Source organism: Ptychodera flava, chromosome 12, assembly GCF_041260155.1.
Source record: "Ptychodera flava strain L36383 chromosome 12, AS_Pfla_20210202, whole genome shotgun sequence".
In the NCBI taxonomy this organism is placed as follows: domain Eukaryota; kingdom Metazoa; phylum Hemichordata; class Enteropneusta; family Ptychoderidae; genus Ptychodera; species Ptychodera flava.
Window position 1 is genome coordinate 24343498 of NC_091939.1, and position 23036 is coordinate 24366533.

General features: G+C 37.6%; 1 protein-coding gene and 1 long non-coding RNA gene across 2 annotated transcripts in view; both read right to left on the minus strand.

The window, feature by feature from the left end:
- The window catches only part of LOC139145467 (neuronal acetylcholine receptor subunit alpha-10-like), a 49372-nt gene that overhangs the window by 16716 nt on the left and 9620 nt on the right, over positions 1-23036 (minus strand). The gene's annotated exons all lie outside the window — the stretch shown is intronic.
- On the minus strand, positions 10824-12119 carry LOC139145466 (uncharacterized). Its single transcript, XR_011554933.1, has 2 exons — positions 11888-12119; positions 10824-11008 (listed from the first exon to the last, which is right to left on the minus strand). It is a non-coding gene; the product is annotated as an uncharacterized lncRNA (long non-coding RNA).

The window sequence follows — 23036 nt, forward strand, 5'->3', positions numbered from 1 at the left end:
CATACATCAGATAGCTTTGTACTAACTTCTTCCCTTCAAATACACCCTTTGTAAAGCAAACACTTAAAATACAATCAAATATGCATCACATTCAGCTCGAAAAAGACGTTGACGTTTACTATTGTTGCCGCGTATCTTAGGGAAATATTTGAACACGTGATCAGTTCTATGCAATCGTGAATTCAAGTACCTTGAAGTATGTCACGCTAGGCCGGAAAACTTATTCTGAAGAGCGGGGCGCACAACTTGAATTGCGCTTAGGTAGCGTTTATATTTTACGAACTTGCGACAACTACTACTGGTAATTCCATACAAGAAACGTAGAGCAACCAAACATGTCTTAATACCGATGCCCACGACATTCCGAATTGACAATTTTCTGAGAAAGTGTACAGTGGGATTCTAAGTCTCATTGCTCGTGAAACATCACTGTCCAAACCTTTTAATCGGATTAAGGGTTGCATATGTTTCATAAAGAACATCGACCTCCCTGCTTTTATGGACGACCTAAACATCTTCCTTTCAAACGAGACGGAACAGATATTTCCCTCAATGCCATATGGTTCACCGACCTCCCTTTGTACTGGCACCATAAACGGTTAAATCTGACCCCTTCTGTCAGTAAAATACTGTCAATAAATGTGCGAAGAGCTCAATAGAAAAAATGTATTGTTGTGTAGTTTCAAAGGGTAATCTACAAAAGACACATAATTTTAGAACACAAGATAGGAGAAGAACACGTGAAAATCTTTTTTTTTCTTACTTCAACAATCTCTCCTGTTGTAAGGCCAAATAAAAATATATTTTCGGCAATCCGAACTATCCTAGAAAAGCCCGTCCACCCTAAACATATTTTTCGCATTTTCAAAGAATTTTGAGTGAATTTCCTAAATTTTACCGTATTTTATGGATGTAAGCAAACAACAAGGAAAATAAATAAAAACTTCCTCCGACCTATACCTACTCAAATTTTTGGACTCATAATACCGGAAACAGATACTTTTATAAATATTGACTTACTTTTCGATATGTTCCGTGTATTTTTAAAAAACGACAAAGACGATAATCATAATTCGTCGATAAACACATACTCAATGCTAGAAATACGCTGTTATTATATGTTAAAATGACAGATAATTAATCCAGGATTGTAAGGGCACTGAGTTGATGTAAGGAAAACACCGATGTTGGAAGGGGAAAGCTATCCACAAGCGGAGAATTGGAAACTCCATATCACTTTGAATGTGATGACCTGTCGTGGACTCCACACACGCAGAAATACTACCGATGCCGTTGCTTAGAGAACCATTCCTGAGTCGCACTGGAATACTAGTATTATTTAAAGAACTACTTCCTCTCTTGACCTCACCCTGGCCATCTACGAATATTAATGAGCTGGGCGTTGGCCTTTATGTTATATCTGAACAAATATCGATAATGCAGCGTCAAGCCCACTGTGGATATTAGACTAATTTAATTTGCATTTCCATGCAATTCCAATCGATGTATATCGGGCGAGGGAAAGGCAAATGCTTTAATTGCGTAAATTAAACTCACATCTGACGGTTGCCTTGCTATTGAAATATATGTCAAGGGTTAATATAGACTTACGTAATGTCGCTGTTGACATTTTGAATAAAATTTGTTCACATTTGCATAGGCAGAATAGTACAATGACCGGACTAAATTCATTGTGTTCCGGTTTTTTCTGTAGTCAAAACTACTGAGTGCGCACAATGAATGCATGTACACATTGTGTTCCGTTGCCATATTTAATGACTTTTTAAACAAGACTGACCATACTTCCTTCGATTAGATCTCACTCACGCAATTACAGACTGTCGGAAAAGTCGTTAGCAAAATGGTCGATTTTTTTTGTGATCTCTTGATTGCCTGGACAATGCCATTTTAGTAATCAGCGAAAATAACAAGTCATTAAGCAACACTTCGAGTTAATGAATAAATGAGCTCATTTTTTCTGGCTTTTTAATTTGGCCTCTGGCTGCAAACGTTTACTTCCAATTGCCAGAAGAAAATGTGTAATTACCTCGAATTAGATCCGTCAATTTGTTGTGATGTAAAGGATTTTATTGAATCGTTTGGCAACCATCTTGTTGGGCGAAGAAAACTAACTGATTATACATTTTTCCATCAGAGCGAACTAGGAAACGGCAGTCGTTTTAATTTGAATATTACGTGAGGCTCTGGCTGTGCATGCGCATCTTTTTTCCAGAGCAATATAATGGCAAAACAAAACACCCGGTAGTTCGGAAAACAAGATTCAACCAGTTTACCGTACAAGGATCCTAGTTTTATAACTGAGAAGAGAGTTAACTTTATCTTCAAATCATGCAAGAATGTCGGTTAAGGAAAATTGTCGATATGGCAGACATTTTCCGATGCCTACAGTACGCCTGTTTTCGGTGCAAACAACTCCGTGCATGCCACAAACTTATGAAACCAAGATGGTGTACGCAAGGAAATACGTCACAGCAAAATTCGTGTTCTGAAAATCCCTTCCTCCATTTTTAGGCCACACCGAAGTTATTCTGATTGCTGGGCACCAATTCGAGAGAAATCAGATGACGTGGAATGCATCAAACTGGTCAAAGGCGGTGGCCAGGAATTGCTCATGTTAATTATCACTGTAAATATCTTACGAAAACTCGCGCTGATAGAATCAAAATGGACCCGCATTCAACATAATTAAACAAGACAAGGACCTCGAATGTCAAGGAAAGTTGTGTGTGTGTGTGTGTGTGTGAGTGTTCACAGGTGAATTTTCATGTTTGAAAAGTTAGCAACACCGGAGAGCGTGCAATTTGGGGCCATCAAAAGGTCAAGTATTTTTCTTTTTATTTTGAGTACGATTTACGGTTTTAATTTATTTCCAGCGCACACAGTTTTCCCCTATGAAATGCATCATAGTGTTATATTTCTCTGTATTAATGTAGCAGTGATCAAAGTATGACGATCGGTCTGGGTATCCTGCTTCGCATATTCAATTATTTAGGAATACCCCGGGGAATATGGAAGAAGAGAATAGTCAAATATGACTCTTACAAATGAAAATTATTTTGAGCGACTTGTGTGATCCATATTTGTCTTATATATGCACACAGGCACGATTGAGGGGAAGTTCAGATATTTTTTTCAATATGCTTACATTGTGAGGACTACGACACGTGCTAAATTACGTCATTTTGTTTTATTTATAATTTTTGTTCATCGTTCAATCTACAGGTCGACGTCCTTTTGCGTAAGCCTTCAAAGTCAAGATTTGACGAGAAAACCGCAGCATGAAATTGCTTAATAAGCGTGAAATGATTCAATTATGCCCGTGACGATCCATAATCCCGGTTTATCGATTTTCATGTCAATATAGGCTAAAAATTAAGGCAATTACACGCGATATCCTAATTCAATTTCCGAAAATACAGGTCTTTCCACTTTGGCAATGATATTTTGCGAGAGTTCACGAGATCATCGTCACCCTATGCAATGATATTGCTTGCGTACATATACTCTGGGAGGTTCTATATCTAAATAGTGGTTTAACTGTTTCTTCACCCTGAAATGTCCCTAAACGTCAGCGAAGTATGAGATCTTATTACGTCACCAAAATCAGCTGATGCAGTTCAGGAATAATTGTTGTTCTGTTCGAAACTCTCATTGCTTGTTTATAAATCACGTCAACAATTTTGGATAAAAGTACGAGCAACCGACAAATAATTATGCGAAATTCGTCGTACAAAATAAAATAAGACTACATGGACGAGCTCGGCTTTTGGTTTAAGTTGAGGAAGAAATATTCCTCGGATTAGACCTAATGCACGTTAATTATACATGGCGGTTTTTTTTTTCTTCTGTCTGTGGCTCCTAGCCTGTTCCTTCTGTGTTGAAGAATGAGAATACGCCATTGTCAGTCGTGTATATCTTGAAGGCCAGCGGGCATGTCGGGTAATCATACGATTCAAGCGAAATATTAGAGCATTAATAATGAAATATAAGTGAAAATTGTAACATTAAGAGTTGCTTCGAGTTCCGTCTCGAAATGCTAGGCATTAAATTTGTATTACGTAAACGTATTGTCGTCGGATTTGTCTGAGAGCATTCGACAATAGCGCCGGGAAAAAAACCAAAAATTTAATATCATGAGGAAATGTCACAGAACGATGAAAAACACGGCTGCGAATCAACTTTTTGAAGTTCTTCTGCTTCCCTGGTGACTGATGAGCTATGTCACTTTGCGTTCAGATACGCCTTAGTGACTATTACCGATATTCAGACGCCCAGACTTTAGGACTTCTTTAGTTATCTGCTATTTGCGTGAACTTTTAAATTTGTAAGAAGAAATGAACAATAATGGTATGTGTTCATATTGCCATATACTCAAGCACGACAAAGTGCAAATTCTTGTTTAAGACAAATTGTCTATGTTGTCGCAAAAACTCGGCAGATTTCTGGATGGCATTTCAGGAAGCAGACAGTCTCTAATTGAAGCCTTAAGTACAGTGTGGAGCCTCAATTTAGTGTACGACGGCCGTTCCGTGTATGTGGGAAAAACTACCCCTATATAGATTGATCGGATAATGAGCCAAGGCCATGGAAGATTAGCTGTTCCTTAAGGGAAAATAAAATGCTTGTGATTGTCCAATTTCCGCTGGAAATCGAGCTTTACGGAAATAAGAGTGACGTGCCGCCATTATATCTACCTCTTTTTGCAGTACTTTACTGCTGCATCACTGAAAACGCGCCAGCATTCACTTAAAGGTCTGCAGTCCACTCGAGTGCATGCTAAAGCCACAAAGACCGGGAAACATTTATATTGTGATATATGCATTGTTCTCTGATAGGTGTTTCCCCTTAAATCAGTGCCAGATTGTACTTGTTCGTCGGTATTTTTTTAGCGTTCAGGCACGCGAGTGTTGCACAAACATGCCGGACAGGATGATGGGTTCGTAGTGTATGCTGGTCGTTTTCTAAACGGTCTACTTAGTTCGCTGGGGAGTTAGTAATACTTGACATTCCTGAATAACAACTGTACGAATACTATGACGTCAATGAGCAACAATTTTAACAAAGAGCTACAGTCAAGCGATCTACTTGAAATATGAAAAAAAACCCATTTCATATCGTTTAAGATTAACAAATATCATATTCGAGTATTTGTCAAAATGCGAAAGTACACTGAAAACAGCGGGCATGACATGCAAACGAGGCATAGAAGTACCGATGAACGTCCAAATATTTGGATACGATTTTCAGCTATCCGCTATGACCCATTGGTTTCCTAACAATCATATCGTTCGTCGATAAACTTTTTTTTTCAAGCTCCAAGCAGAAAGTAAATTTATTGTTTCATGACAACTTATACTGAAGTTTTCGTCACGAAATGATGCAAATTAACTGAAGAGCTAATGAGCAATTACTTATCCAGTGTAGGAATAAGTGAACCACTTGGTCTGATCAATAGACCATTGGAAATTCGATCACAAAATGGGAATTAGAGTAGATCTTAGTTCTGCAACCACTCTCAGACTGTTATCAAGATCGATACGTTTTCCAAACGTTTTCATCGACCGCACGATATATACATTGCTCTCTCTCTCTCTCTCTCTCTCTCTCTCTCTCTCTCTCTCTCTCTCTCTCTCTCTCTCTCTCTCTCTCTCTCTCTCTCTCTCTCTCTCTCTCTCTCTCTCTCTCTGGGTGTAAGAAATTCTAAACGATAGTACCTGCGTAAGATGTTGACCTTAACTGTCCACCAAACAAGGGAAAATATCGAGAACTTTGAAAATTAAATTTGAGCAGCATCCATTGATGTAAGTTCAATGAAGTAAAAATAACGTTTTTACGTCATGGTGAATCTTTTGTCAGTGTAAAAACATCGCATATCACTAACGTCAACAATAATCCAGTCGACCATGACAGCTATAACTCAACAGTAAAAAAAAATGCTGGTTGCTGACATTAAACACAGGATCCCCCTACCCGGATTGCATTTTTAGGGTGTCACAGGGCACGTCTATGGTGCACTATGTTAATAAGACTAGTTTTACAGTCATTTGCTAGGGTTTTATTTTAGATTTTAAATTTCACAGCAGCAGCTTTTGATTTCACACAGTTGACAGTGGAAACCTGGAAGATAGCCCCATGGTTCCATCGAAAGCTTTGTAGATGAAAAGCAGTTGATTAGCGAACCAGACAATGCAATATATCATTTTCTATTTACCCTGCCGGCTGTTTTGCAACATTTGGCTGGTACTGGTGAGCGCTTTCATTTACCAATCATCCCTGCACCATTGGGGGAATAGTCTTGGAACAATATCCGCCCCTGCAGATTGCTAAATCCGTGTTCCCTGAAAGATGTCGTTCATTTGTGTAGCTTTGCGTAATGGCACACTAGAGCCGCGTTATCGATAATGTATGAGACGCTTTAAGATATATTTGTATAATGTGATTCTTACTCTGGTTACCCTACAGCTTTTGCTTTTTATCCATATTTACACGTTTACTCAGCTGTAAGTGGGCATACACTCGACACGCTGTGTACAGAATCTAACCAACACCTTCCATCAACGCAACAAAATGCAGTGGCCAGACTTTAGCATGGACGGCGATCACAATTATTGGAAAATTATTGAAACATTTTTAAACAACTGCAACTATTGTTATGTCGCTGTGTCTTTCAACTTTATGCGTTGAGTTAGGTGTAGTGGAAGAAGCCAGCTTTATGAACTATGACGAATTTACTGACAGTTCGAAACGTCTCAGAATTGACGATTTAACATTTACAATTTTTAGCTGTAGTACCGTTGTAAAGACTCATTTTGGAAACGTAACGTCCATCACAGGGATTCGTAGATGTCCAGAAAATAATCCCTTATTTTAGTATCAAATGATTAATAAATCATGATTTCAAAAAACACTAGTGTGAACGATTTTTAATTGCTTGCTGCTATCAATCCCCGTCCAGAGATTATAGCGAGGCGTGGATACTTATAATCTAGCTAGGGAGTCTCAGCAGTAGCAACACTAATTGGTGGGGGCGCGCGGTCAACGACTCAGATACCCTGTAGTTTGGTTAGAATTGTCCACGCAGCACTGCTGCAACACCGCGTGCTGTGATTTCTGTGTGGTGATTGTGCTGCTACATCGCGCCTGGGCCAAGTACATGGACGATGTCACACCTGAACTAGCTACCGTAGATGAACAGGACAATTCTCCGCACTGTTTGAAATTTCTCTGTACTTTTTAAAATTCTTCGCGCAGTTTAAAATTGTTCTCTACAGTTTAAAATCTCTGTCTGACCTTTGAAGACCACAAGGTCAAGGTATGAGATTTCGTCGATAGAGTGTTCAAATGTGAATTTGAACGTGGGGTGCAGGGTGTTGCACTCCTCGACAAATGTTTGAAGTTCACGTTCTGTTCCTGTGTAAACCATAAAAATGTCATCTCTGAAACGTTAATATACGGACTGAAGCTCGAAGAAATTTTGATCACAGTGGAGATTAAATACAAAATTCTCCGTTTCATGGAATGTGATATCAGCTATTTCTGGTGTGGCTGGTGAGCCCATGCTGCATCAACAGATTTGTTTATAGTATTCTCCGTTGAATTCAAATATGCTGTGTTTCAAAATAAGCGACAGTAAAGTTTTCATGATGTACCTTGTTGGTGGCTTTTTTGATATCGTATATGATGCCTGCTACAATTTACGCGTCCAGCGCTATGCTAAGTGTGTTTGTGGCTTCACCGTGACATGTTTGTGTACATAGGCACCACCGTGCGTCTAGTTTTACCAGAATAAATTTTTCTGGTATTTTGATTAATTGTAGCTTGTTAATGAAGTCTTTTGTGTCCTTGACGCATGTTGGTTGCCGTGGACGATTGGTTTTATAGAATAGTCTAGAAACTCCGAGATGTGGTTTGTAGGGCAGGAGCAGCCACTTATAATCGGGCGTCCGACAAAAGACTTGGATGTTCCTTCCGGTGGGTTTCAAACCGTAGATATTTAAAACAGAGAGAAATTTCAAACAGTACAGAGAAATATCAATCAGTAGAGAAAATTTCAAACAGTAGACAGAAATTTCAAATAGTAGAGATTTTATACAGTATAGAGGGAAATTTCAAACAGTAGAGAGGAAAGTTCCAACAGCGCAGAGAGTTTTTAAACAGTAGAGAGAAATTTTAAACAGAAGAGAGAAATTTCAAACAGCGCGGAGAATTTTAAACAGAAGAGAAAAATTTCAAACAGTAGAGAGAAATTTCAAACAGTAGAGAGATATTTTAAACAGTGCAGAGAATTGTCGTTTTCGTCCACGGTAGTAAACTGTGTAAAACTGTAGTGCGTGACCTCGCGACAGTCTCCGTCTTGAATGTGTACCATGACGTAATTGTTTTTGGCGAGTTTGTCCGGGGTCGCCGCCTAGCACTCGGAGATATAGCAGCACACAATGAAAGACGTGCATAGTACTGCTTTTTTTGAAATCATTCATGATTTATGAATCATTTGATATCAAAATAATGAATTATTGCTCTTTTGCCTCGTTTTGACAGTGATGTGATGTTGTTGTCGATTTCTATTAAATTGTCTAGTACTAGGCCCGGGCGTGATGTAGCAGCAAGCCTTGGAAAAATATTCCTCCTTGATATCAAGATTTATGAATAACTTGATTCAAAAATAAATATCAACGATTGTTAATCTTTTTCTTGCCATTTTTCGAACCCCTGTGCATCCATCGGCCAGATATCTTCGTTGTTCCATTTCCAAGAAAATTCACGATACTTCACAGCCGTGACGTACACATCGAACAGATGACGCAATTTTCAAAACAAATACAATGAAATATCAACGTTCGCTACTCTAGAAATGAAAACATATACTATTGTATGCAATTTTATTTTTAATTAATTTCTTTTCTGTACGTTTTTTAACTTTTAAATAGCATCGGTTCAAAGTCTCCTCGGACAAAATATGAACAAATGTCTAAACCCCCATTCTATGCGCGTAAATATTATTTATTTATTTTATTTTTAATATCATTTAATATTGTACATCTACCATCGAGAACAATAGAATTTTGCGTGCGCTAAAAAGCCGTACGGAACGCCCGTTCCGTAACACGTACGGTTTCAAGGCGCCCCATCCCCTGCAGCTGTATCTGCGCGTTCACTGTTGAACGGTTTCAAGGGACTCATTGGCCGAGTGCCAGAACATGTCTAGCGCGCGCTCTGTACGTACGTGTAGTGCACGCACACACACACTATCCTGAACTTGCAGAAGCGCGTCCCAGATAGCGCACACTTGCGCTATAAATCGGAAGAAAAATTGTTGATATTGCACGAAAACGGTCATTTCTCTGACAATTTGATGCCCCGAATATAAGATGTACAATAATAAGGTTATTACGAAAATACCGCAAAGGATGCACTCGGACATTGGCGCCGCGCATCGCCCGACGCGAAGCGATGCGCTGCGCCAATGTCCTCGTGCATCCTTTGCGGTATTTTCGTAATAACCTCATAATATTGTTTATGTGCCAGAGAGCAGGTGAAAATTTGCCTCGGGCCGACGCAAGGAGGGCAAATTGTCTCCTGCTGCGAGGGCACATAAACCCATGTATTCAGGCATATAATATTTTTATTACATGCCTCTTTATAGTTAACTCTATATGACATTTATTACATGGTAGGGTGTTCTGGTGAATTTTTGCAGTTAGTTGAATCTCATTTTTTTATGACACATTTAAAAATAGAATAAATTCTAAGCTCTCCAGTCTTTACCCTGTCAAAAAAGAGTGATCCGTTCTTGAGTTATGTGTATTTGAATATTAAAATTATTACGTAATTTTAGGACAAGCTGTAAGTAGGTGTTATGTAACAACCCTATGTAAAGAATAGAAAGCACAATGGCACCGATTCAGAGGATATGGAAATGTTTAAATCAGGATATCTCGAAAACTTTTCCTTCATTGGTGATCAAACTTTCACCACAGACACATTTTTTAATTTTCTAAACAATGATTGTGATATTTTCAAACATTTCTCATTAGTTACCATGGTAACCTGAAATAACTGTCAAAAACATGTTTTTTGTGGAAAATGAGGGATATCTCAAGAATTATGTATACAATGATGACAAACTATTCACAAAGGGGACATTTTTGAATTTCCTGAATGATGATTTTACTTTTGAATAAATTCCCCTTGGTTGTCACGGTAACGTGAGATATCCATTAATTTGATTGAAACATTTTTTTTATGGAAAGAAGCCTTGATCAGGTAAGTGTAAGATAATTTTGCTATTCAAAGAACATGTGATATCATGGGACTTAATATTAATAACATCTTATTGTATTTGTTGCCATGGAAACAGTAAAATTTTAACCTTTTCCATTGGAATACTCCGGCAAGTTTTAAGATGTAACATGATTGAATGAATTTTCTGTAATCAACTATATCATGTGCTTTCCACAATAGCATTGAGTTACCAAGTGGTGTTTACATTCCCCTGACTGTCGCCATGGAAACTTAAAGATATCAATTTTAATAACAATAAACATGTTGAAAGTATTAACATTTTTATCCACAACATACTTTCATTCCAAGAACATTCAACCAAAGACTGTAAACTGAATATGAATTGACTCCACTGAATGTTGAATACATCAGGCATTGATCATAATTGGCTGCTGAGGAAGCACATTTTTGACATATGACCTGTATGTGGTAGACTGGTCATGTGATGTGACTTGTTATCTCAGCCAAAATTGGCTAAATAAAGAAATAGATAGGGCAAGAAATATACTAAAATGCAGATATTGATCCCATTTAAACAGTCATGTTTATTTCCTTGGGCTGAGTTTCAATACAGCCACTGACACTCAGTCATGTACAAAGCAAATGTACATATTTTGGCAAAGGCGTCGAGCAACTTTGTTTGGCTATGGTTCTTTGCTGATGAGTAAAAGTCATACACGCCACCTCATGACATAGTGCCAGCCATCTGAAAAAACAAAAAAAAAGTATAATAAGTCTGGAGTATCAAAAACACATAGTATACATGAACAAACAACTACAAAAACTAATATTTTCACAAAACTGTTTGGAAGGCAACTCAAATCAAACAAAGAATAATCAGAGTTTAGTTATTTAACCCCTTCACTACCTTAAATGCCAGATATTGCCATTGCCATAACATATTATAATATACCTTTAATGCCAAGTGATATCTAGTATGCATATTCACATAATTTTATGCCATATTCAATGATTTAAGCATTGCTATTTATACAAAACATATATTTTGTTCAAAACTTAATTTATTAATCAGAATTAGTATTTAATTAATCAACTGATTATAATAATAATACATTGATAATATAATAATTATAATCTAATATAAACTTAGGGTGGGGTATAGCAATATATTGTTGGTGGAAGTCAAGGGGTTAAAATTACAGTATACCATCAGCTGACTAATTAGCATAATTTCTTACTTGTGCCACATCGTGAGATGAAACAGCTGGAAAGAGACTTTTATCTCCGTAATTTTGTATCTTAGCTGCTAAAATAAATAACCAGGGTGCGTTTATTGTTCAAATTTACATTTTCAACTAAGTATAAGCTTGATATCTCTCAAGAATGCAAAAATTTGCAACCCGGAAACGATATTTCAATGATCGACGCTAGGGGAAAGTGCCCGGATGTACATACTACGATCCACACGCTCGCAAAGAAATTCAATCCCGTTGTGTATTACGATATTTCAGAACAGTTTATCATCAAGATATCATTAAAAACAGTCGAAATTTTCGTATGGGGGGCCAGGCACGTTTTTTTATTGGCCCGATTTTGAGATTTTAGGAGAAAAACTCGTACTTACAGTGATTTTTTGGTGTAATTTCGGATCCACAGCGTCCAGAACAATGCCTCTACCACCAAAACGAAGCCCTGTTTGTAAATATTCAGAATCTGATGTCGTCATATCCTTACAACCAATCACAACCCGCGGATTTGCCGCCAAAACTGACAGTCACTCCGGCAACTAATTTATTCAGGGAGGGGTCATGACCGCAGAGGTCGCGACTCACACTGAGCGTCGTGACTGCCCGTTGTTTTTCTGGCCGTAGATCGCGTTTTCACGCAGTACGCTCAAAAATCAGTGCACAAATAACATTTTCGAAAGCCAAATATTCATACTAACTAGGATTTTTTATTTTGGTTATTTATTTTTACTTTTATGAAGAGTTGAGTTACGCTCATGCATCAGATGTGGTGTTGAATTACGTTGTTCGTACGCAGTAAGTCACGTGACCGAACGCCCTACATGCAGGACATTCTAAAACAATTTCACCCTTATTGACAAGCATAAAACAAATTTAACGAAAGTCAAAATAGCAGAGCGCGCCTGCTAACTTCCCCGATGTTCCTATTCAAATCAATGCACTGACTTGCGCTCACATCGAGGCATGATTATATATTTTAGCCTAAATATGGGACTATGTGCCCGAGGGTAGGTGAACATTTGCCCTCCTTACATCGGGCAAATGGTCTCCGTGCCCCGGGGGTACATCCCTTGTTTGGGCTATAATGTCTTTATTACGTCTCTCTTACACGGTATTCACTCAAAATATTTACGTTTAATTTGCAAATGATAATCAAATGAATGAAAATCCGTTAAAAGTGGAACGATTTCCATCATCGAATGGCGCATTGATATATTCAAAATACTGTTATGCGGTTTATCATTTTTTTTTTTGCAAAATTTTCCAGAAAGCAGACTTCCTATGCAAAACATGAAATTTCAACATTTTACATCAAAAATTGTCAAGTTGAAAATAGTTCCGGTTCACTTTCAGTCCAATGATGACTGCGCGGCCTGCGACGTCATCGACGAGTTACCATTGAATCCCATGAAGCGCGCGACGTTCGATATACGAAGAATGTAATAAATGATGCGCAAACCAAGAAAACGTGCGGAATTATGAAACCAGCAAAAAATACTGGAAATCTGATAGGAAAACGCGATGCAGTAAAATATAGTTCTGTGAAAGAACTACAAGCTATAACTCTTTCTTGTTATATGTCTTTTGTTTACTTAGCCATTTCAATTTTGAAATTTGTTTTGATGGGTCTCGACCGTACCTCCATGAGAATATTTATCGAGAGTTATAAATAAAGATTATAATAATAATCTTGATTATTAAAGACAACCACATTTTCCATGGATCCGGTTCGTGTACCCGATCACTGTATGAAAGGTGTTGCCGTGCTGTTCTCTGTCACGCAGTGAGCTTGTATACAGTTTGCACGATGGGCTTAGATTCCTCTTCTACTTGGTTGCACTCTTTTTTTGCGCTGATAAACTGTATGGGTTAAATCATATTCCCTCCAGAGGGCACTGTGGACACATTTGATATAGAGGGGTGCCCCTCCGGACAAATAGACGGACCCAGCCGACGGTACTAGTTGATGAACAGGAAAGTGGTATGCTCCAAATCCTGTCTCGAAAGTTCGGTCGGGAGTTCTTACTTACAACTTTGACAAGCGTATTTGTTTGATCATTAAAATTCGCCTGAGTACATGTAAAGCGTACGTGCATTAATTTTATTGAGAAGGAAGTGCCATCGATACGTTTTTGAAACTGTATCCAAAATTTCCCAGCGGCTAATATCAACAATTCGTACGCGTGCTCAAATTATTCTTCAAAAAGCAAATAGGCCGCGCCTAACTCTTAAGCTTATTAATTCATTCTGCTGTGTTTTATGTTATTTAATGAATATTTTAAATACCAAAAAATAAATGACTCACAGCAAAAAAAATCCAAACAAACAAAAAAACATCGCCTGCATCGGTAGAGCTTGGGCGACCGAATGTCGTTGAACAGCCAAACGTGAGAGAAAGCATTCAAATAATAAGATTTACAGCTAAACTTTACGCGTTATTTGTTTCTATTTCAAGCATATCGGGACCAAGTTACCTAATACCCCGAACCTTGACGTCTTTCTCCATCCACCATAGTCATGGCAACACACTTCGCATGGACGATGGAAATATTAATTATGTTGTCACTAATTTCTTAATGGCACTGAATAACGATTGTGCGGAAATTGAAACCGGAAAGTTAGAAAAAGGCTCGCCATATTAGACAACAGGTTGGGCCGAACAGTTTTCCTTGGGGTGATTTATTGCCCGGCATGGGAGGAAGACTAATATTGTTTTGATTGTTTAATTTTTAGGTCGGGTGACAAAGAACGACGCAACCTTGGAAGTAATTGGAACTATTTTATCAGCCTATGAGGGTTTACACCTTTAGTCTCTGTGTAATATTTGCTATATATGGTTGGTATTTGAAATTACAAACATTGCGTTTACGTATAAGCATCGAATTTCAGCCGGTTTGCGTCGAGTTGTTTTTTAATGTGGATTTGAATTGAAAAAAAATCAGTCTTCGCTTTTTGTATCTTTCTTTGTTGAATATGGTGATTAATCTTCTTTCCGCGATTCACTTCTCCCACGATGACTTTCAGTGAATGTAGGAATTGACTGTGATGGATCGCTTACTCAATGCTGTGTCAGTCAAACATGTTAGATACGGGTACTCAGAGTAACTTGCCAAATTATCCCATCGAGTGCAATATTCCAACAATTGCCATGCAAGAATAACGATGACTATGTCCTATTTGTTCAACGACGCCAGGATTCTATCGACTCACCCTGCTGTTCCCGGCTGCTGTTAGTTACAGCATATACGCTAAAACGAAAGTTGGAAAAAGTTGACACAATTGAAAACAAAAGAGTGATTGATTATGATGCGTGTTTTATATACTTAACGCTGTGATACATTCTATGGGGAACTTTAGACAGGTTGTTACAGGTATAATATTGCTTTATTTTAAATTACTATTTCCCCGTAAATATTAATAACGATCATAACTTAAGTTTACCCGTCAAAATTATAGTACATTATCCCTGATTCATTTTCGATATGCAATTAGCAATTAGCACATAAGTGTTTTCAGAGCATTTGTAATATAGTGCTGCATTATTGTAATTCATGGATTTTTTGAACGACGCTATTCCAGGATGCAATCCTCAAACCCTGTAGTTACCATCAGTTTGATTTGAGATGAAATGCTAGACCGTGAAAGACGACCTTGCTTCTTCCCACCAGAAATCATAAGTTCTTGAATCTGTTGTGCGCAAGTCAGATGGACACTCACGAAATAAAAAATCCGAAAGGGAACTTAGTAGTGAGAATTTTGAGATGAACTCGCTCAGTATACTTGTGTAATGCAAATCCCCTTCTAGCCAGCTGCGACCACCATATCTTGTGTACGTTCACTTTCTGGCATTGACATTGTTGCTGCTAAGCAACATAATATCGGACGTTGTACGCATCTTTGGTCTATGTCATCATGTTCGGAAGCGTGACGTACGCAAATATGTTAATTTAGGCCAAGCAATATGCAGCTAATAATTACTAATTTTCAATTTCCTAATCCGATTTCACCTCCGGAATTTCAGTGATGACCCGCATGTCAATAGAGAGCGATCAGGGAATCAAGTTGAAGCATCTTGATCCGTATAAATGTGCTAAACATTGGCTTGTCCACAATATCTGATCCAACGATATCTCGAATAGGACTTTTACTCGATACAAACAATGGTAAAAAATAGACAAAGAATTTTAGGATTTAATTGCCGTTTGAGGTATTGGGAGGAGGGGCAAAAAGAATGTAAACGTAGCGCCCCCCCCCCCCCGGCGACGAATTGTAGAGCTACATTTCAATTAAATTTAATAACATAATTCACTTTAATTACAATTTATTAGTCAGTTAACCTCATTCCGATTGATATTCACACCCTTTGCCATGTAATTTGGCAATTTAGATTAGCTATTACAATAATGGATACGGATTTTATGATTCAAGAATGTTATCATGCATGGTTTTAAAAATGCTTTTTGCATTCGGTGTCCAACAAAAAAGCTAGTCGTGTCCATTTCTGTCAACATTTATAGTGTTTGCACACATAAAAGACGCTCTTAAACGCGCCTGATCGATACCGACCTATTATTCTTTGCGTGATCATAACTCCGTAGGTTATGTTATTATCACAGCTGGCGGCCGGAGACAATTAGATAATTTAAAATGCAAATTCGGCAATAATGATTGAGTATTGTGAAGTTCATTAGCACTACACAGCCAACGATGTTACAGGTAAAAAAACACATAGCTTTATAATGTACAATGGTACCACGCCGACTTCCCAGAAACCTTGATTTATGTTAACCGCGCAATGGAATCGCGCATGCGCACATTGACAATAATGACCTTGAATATGCCATCACAACTTTCAACTTGGCAAAAAAACCACAAGGGGGAGCGTTAGATGTATAATTCTCATTACTTTTATCTGACTGTCAAAAACTGAACTTGTCTTTGAAGTGAAATTCTATTTCTGCAAAAATTGAATTGATGGCACTTACTATACCACTGGAAATTTAAATTGGTTTTTAAAGCGTCAATATTTGCCAGAGAATAACTAAACCCCTGATCGAGTGATTTGCCTTTGATATCGTTCACACTTCTGTTTGGAGGTCTTATGAGCGTTTCATTACGATGCGTCAGCTGTGCCCTCCTCCATGTTCCATTGTCACGTTTGACCTTAATACCCCTGCGCCAAACTATGTCTCAATAAATTTATATAATCGCGACATCTGCGGTTTAATCATCACTTTGAAATTCTTCTGAGAATAAACGTGAAATTTCATTTCGCAGCGTTCATAGCGTTAATTTGTTTTCCATCATTGGAACGTGTCTGTCTTATTATTACTGACGGAAATTAATAGACATAAATTTGAATACACATGATTAAACCGAGACATCTCAAGGCGAATTAATGGCTAATTTGATACCTGCGATGACTTTGATCCATGGCTATAGAAAATGGTCCGGCGATCGTTTAATTGGAGCAAAAAGGAATGGACTCGTTGGTTAGTACTTTATGCTTGGATGGTCCAGAATTCAATATCAAAATGGGTATTGCCTTGTACCAATCCATCACAACTGATAGGTTCCTCTCAACGTGAAGACATTTTGCTCTATACTGTCCCGTATATCGTAAACCATTATTATCCATCATAATCAAAATATTTCTGTTGCTTACTTGTGTGAATGGTTAGTCCCCTCATTAAGGTCAAATAAAGCTTGCCGTGGCTAAGTTTATTCAAACTATAGTCTCTACAGACGGTATTTGATCCTATATTTCCTGGCCGCGCATGATGATATGCTTCTTAGTCTTGTGGGATGATTGCAGTACTAACAGTAGTGCTGATTTCGATTGGAGGTAACCTTGTTGCTAAACTCAGCAACGCGCGCGCGGGAGATTTGATTGTGTCGACATAAAATTGGTCAAATTCTGTCTCTGTGCATACATCTCTCTAACTGCAGCTTGTAACATCGATGGTGTAAAGATACTAATTGCACCGTTCCCGTATGAGTAATTTTTGAAAGTTCCGTCAAAATTCTCGGACAAATCATGGAACGCAAACGCTATCGTGAAACAGCACTGTTAAGGCAGCAAGCGCCTCCAACTTTGAAAAATGAAAGGTCACCTTAAACTTTCTGAAGGCGACTTACTTACCATTCTCTTTCGGAATCACCAATAAAAAGCAGGCATGACACAGTGAAAAATGTCTTACCAGAGAAAGGAACTGTGCAACATTCGCCGGCACTTGAAATTTAAAAATGGCCACCACCCTCTTGTTAACTCTACGGGGAAAGATTAAATATTCGATTTTCACAGAAGTAAGCAGGTGAAAACTTTACTTAGTACATGAGCTTTAGAATGAGCATGCGCAAGTGGCAGACCAAAATGCAGTGCACTGCAGTTTGAGAGTCAGCCTGAATATCTGTCCCCGAGGTGAATTCTATTTTAAGCGAGACAGACCGATTTGATGATCGAAATTAACTGCGTCCATGCAGTAAAATTATAGCGCTGTCTTGGACTGCCTCGATGTTTGTACTCCGAAATGATAGCGTTTATGCCTGCTGTAATGAGTAAGGCAAGGTGTTTCAACTATTATGATTCGAGTGTATTTTGGCCCCCTTATTAATGTTCAGTCAAAACGTAACGTCGCCTGAACTAACTATTGATTTGCAGTGGATGAATCCTGTTAAAGCATTGTCAAGCACAAGTGCACAACGAAAGTATACGTCAACGTTTTCCTCCAATTAGAGCTCCATTAGCCGTCATGGTATTTTTTTGCATTTTTCTTTTCCCTAAAATTGTTTTAATATCTAAAGAAGTTTTCCAATATACTTGCCGAGTTAAGTTCTCCAAACATTTGCAACGAATGTGCAACTTGAATTTTAACAACTGAATAATTTCACTTTTTGATTAATTTTGCCAGTCAAATACGGCCGCCGCGAGCGAGAACACAAAACCTGAGAACAATCGACCGAATCCATCGGAAAGGATTGAAACTGATATTTTCAAGGACAATATGAATAGAATCAAAAACATCTCTCCGAAGATTGAGTGGTACTTTTTGGTACGGAAAATGCAAGAGGATAACAACTAACGGGATCTTCAAGTCACACCAGCCATATTGCTTATCGCCGTAGCGATCAACCTTGAAACGTACGGAACTCCGTTACAAGTCCTTTGTACTTTAAATAAGCTGCGAATCGATAGTCTCACGTCCGCTCATGAATTAATTATCATCTTGATGTCTTGATAGCGTCCTTTGTCTCGTAAGAAAGCAGTGCGGAGCCACATCGATGAACTTCGATCAAAATAGCTCTGCCCTTTCATGGCACTAATTGAGCGAAGAAAAGGAGCGAAATTAGTGTACGGTAACTCGGGAACAAACGAAAGGTTGAGCTGAATAAAACAAAATAAACATTTATTCAGACGTATTCAGATGGTGCAATCTACCGTAGACGTTAGACTATTGTCCGTCATTACAGTTACATTCCGGTGCACTGCCTCAGAGAGAAGACTCGTCTTTTTTTCCAAGGTAATCAATAATTCTTTCCCATTCCCGGCGATAAAAGATGCTATTTTTTGTTTTCATTCAGCAAAATTAACCTACGTTTCTGTTTTTCCCAAGGCAGTGAGAACAAAACGTAAAGTTTAGCTGAAATTATAATGAGAAGTAGCGGATAATTAATTAATTCCCGGTTTTATAAATATCGTTTGCAATCAGTTGTCTCGTGGTGTTGAGAGTAGCGTCGACGGTGGCTGAATGCAGGGAGGCAAAACTTTTCGAAATGTAAAACATTTTGGTGATACGCTCTTCCACGGATGGACGCCTACAGCCCGAGGGTCAAAAAGGCAGTTCTACGATTGCAGGTATAGCTGGCTAAGGGTTAATACAAACAAACAACTGTTGGCTTGTGCATTACCTATATATAGAATGTCTCTCTCTTAGCACTCGCCTTCTCAAAATTTGATTCTCATATCTGTGATTATTGAATGGACCTTTTATTGATGTGAGGTTGTGAACGCATACCATACATGCCATATAAATTGTGATATAAAATGTAGCGCGTTGTGGGCAACAGTTTACTGGATCAGGTAACATCGCGAACAACGAAAGAACAAAGCTAGCTCAATACTTATGCGGTTTTTATTAGCCAAGGAAAGAAAGAGACAACTTGAATTCAACCATGAACTCAAATAATGGTGATAGATGATGAGTTGACTGGCAATAATAACCTCGATTTACAAAACCAAATGTACTCAGTTTGCATATAGGGAGGCAGCTGTACACATCGAATGTCTGTGCTGGTGGGGATTCTGTGAAGCGTTCATTTCATGTTGAATGTGTGTGTGGCAATATATTTTTCTCATGAGTATTTGTCTGTATATTTCGATGTTTGGATTTGTCATTACTCTCCTATAGTTCTCGGCGGTTTGAGAGTGTTAAGTCTTTAAACTGCCTGATCTGTGTAGCCTATCAAGCTCAAGGACCATAAATGAATATTCTTCAGTGATAATGACTTATAATTACCTGATATGCACACCAAAACAAAACTAAAATTAATATACATTTTGCATATGAAATGTATACAATTGTGCCGCGCTTCTGATATAGAGCAGCTTCGGAATAAGAAAATATATGATAAGGACCAAATCAGCCACTTATTGGTTTCATACTAGTTATGTTGACTTTCATTTTTTTGTTCCGGCTTTACAACAAACGTGATTGTTTGTCCAAACATGTAACTGCATATTCAGCGAATCAAATTGGATTCACGATTTTGTTGAAAAAAAAAACTTCGTACAAAGTTGGAAGTCAAATATTTTCAAATTTTTGTATAAAACGATATCCAGCTTTTTAATGTCCTTTCTCAAAACATACTTACAAGTAATATTAATGCACTCCTTTTACGAACATATCTCTAACTTGCTTATCTGACTCAAACTCAATGTCTTATTTAAATATGCATATATTAAACATAAAAAATAATTAATTGGTTGGGAACTATGGTAACTCAGGGCCATCATGCATTGCAGTATTGATGTTTAACTTGCATCAAACATGTCCATACGTGCTTACGTTACAAACTGTAATTGATAATGTGAATGTTGGTGGTCGTTTATCATCCAGGACTGATTGTATTAATTTGTTGTGCACGGTACGATAGGTCAGAAATATAATACTTGTTGATCAAAAGAGTAAGATAAATTATGTTACACACTAATTCTTTGAAATGGAAACTACGCTTAGTCATCGACTAATCTGTATAATCTAATATTTATGCAGGTTAGGACATTATAATCGACGGCATCGGTTGATATTTCGACCATGGTTGTGTTCTAGATGTTCTGAATTGTAATCCAGTACAGCGTACGTGATATGAGCTTTGAACTTGACCCAAAACGTTAACACTCTAAATTGTTTCGGTAAAAGTGATATTTGCAAGGGATGATAAACTCTCGTCCTGACTGATTAAGATAATGTATCTCTCCATTATTCTGTCTATAATATTCTCTACATTAATAAGGAATCGTTACTTTAATACGCATCGCGCTCTCCGATCATGCTTATAAGAGATTTCTAATGGGCAACACGTGTCTATTTAGGTCAGCCTGCACTTCCCATAACACACAATTATTTTACCGAAAAGGCTACAGGACCATAACTGGCTCTTTATCTAACCATCGACTTTTCTGTCGTTGATTCAGAGTATTCGCAAAGGCATCGTTTAATCCCTGCAATAAAAAAACTCCATCTGTGCGATCCTATCCCCAATAAAATGTCAGCAAAAGTAAACATATCGCCATAGCAATATTTCCCTTTTTCGCTGAATTCGCGTTCTCTGCTGCAGGTTTCAATTAGTGTATTTTGAATTTAGCACCGGATGGTGCAAACTCTATGTACGGAAGCGTCGTAACGATATGAAGTGAAGACAAAAATCACACTCCATAAACTGTGCCATAAATTTTACTTATACACAAGCTTTAACACTTTCTACACCTAACGTCAGCTGAGCAAAGCCTTCGACGGCTATACAAATTTTTGGTCCCGATATTGCTCTTTCAGCTTTATCCTGAAATTCAACAATTGTCGGCAGCTTGTCCGTACCTTCCTGGGACATTTCCTTTTTTGAATCGTCAGAGGCTAAGCTGAGGACTCTTGCGAACAACAGTGTTGTCAGACGAAAGTGGCATGCGGTTTGTGTGAGTTTGCACGCGATAATCGAAAGAGAGCTATTTCTTATTCCCGACTAAAACGTAATGAGTTTCGGCCGTAAGGCCATAGAGAAAAAGAATATTATTCCTCGGAATCTTTTTGGCGAAGCTACACAGTGGCAGGCGGCGAGCGAATTGTATATATATATATATATATATATATATATATATATATATATATATATATATATATATATATATATATATATATATATATATATATGTATTTTTTTTGCGAATGAGCAAAATCTCCCACTTGTTACATTGTAACTTGGAGTGTATATTTTACAAACTGTAAACCATAATAGGGGCTAAATTTTCTGGCACAGTTGACAGAACAATTTTAGGGATTTCCACATGCCCGCAGAAGAAAACAAAAAATATGCACAAGCAAAATGCCTTAAAAGTAAAACAATTGCAGAACTGTCTTTATTTTTTTATTTTTTTTTCTTTCATCCGATCGTCGAATGCCTGCACATAGCGCCTGAGAAAACATATTGAACTTGATCAACTCCGTGTTGAATTCACTGGAGACCGACACCTTCAACTGAGTTTTGACTTCCATGCAACCATGCTGTTTTTCAATCGTGATAAACGTTTATGCTTTCAATGTACTTTTCGCTGATGCACCTGTTATATATCAATGTAAATACCTTGTTTGACAAAACCCCGAACATATCATCCAGACTGACGCTGAGCAATGTCTTTTGAACTACAGCCTGTAGTTGCTCGTGATTACGTAGAATGTCAGTGATAGAAGTAATACCCATGATGCACTATTTTTTACGAAACGGGGATATTACTGCTGAAAAACGACCCCGGTTTCATTGCACCATGTAAAAATGCTGATGCCCTTCGATTTTTTGATAGTCCGAATGAGACAAAAGTCTCTCTCAAAGTCCCCCGGAAACAAAAAATCGAGAGACTAACCGACAGCACTAAAATGATTGCAATGTAGAGTTTGTATATATATATATATATATATATATATATATATATATATATATATATATATATATATATATATATATATATATATATATATATATATATATCATTTTAATAATAATTAATTTTACCTCAAGTACAAATTATTATAATATCCATTACTTAAGTTTAACATATTATTACTTTGTACTTTAGGTAATTTGTGTTATTATTTATCACGCTCTGATTTTTGCTTCGATCACTGTAATTTCCCACGAGGACATCTGTATACTTCGATTTATATATATATATATATATATATATATATATATATATATATATATATATATATATATATTATATATATATATATATATGTGTGTGTGTGTGTGTGTGTG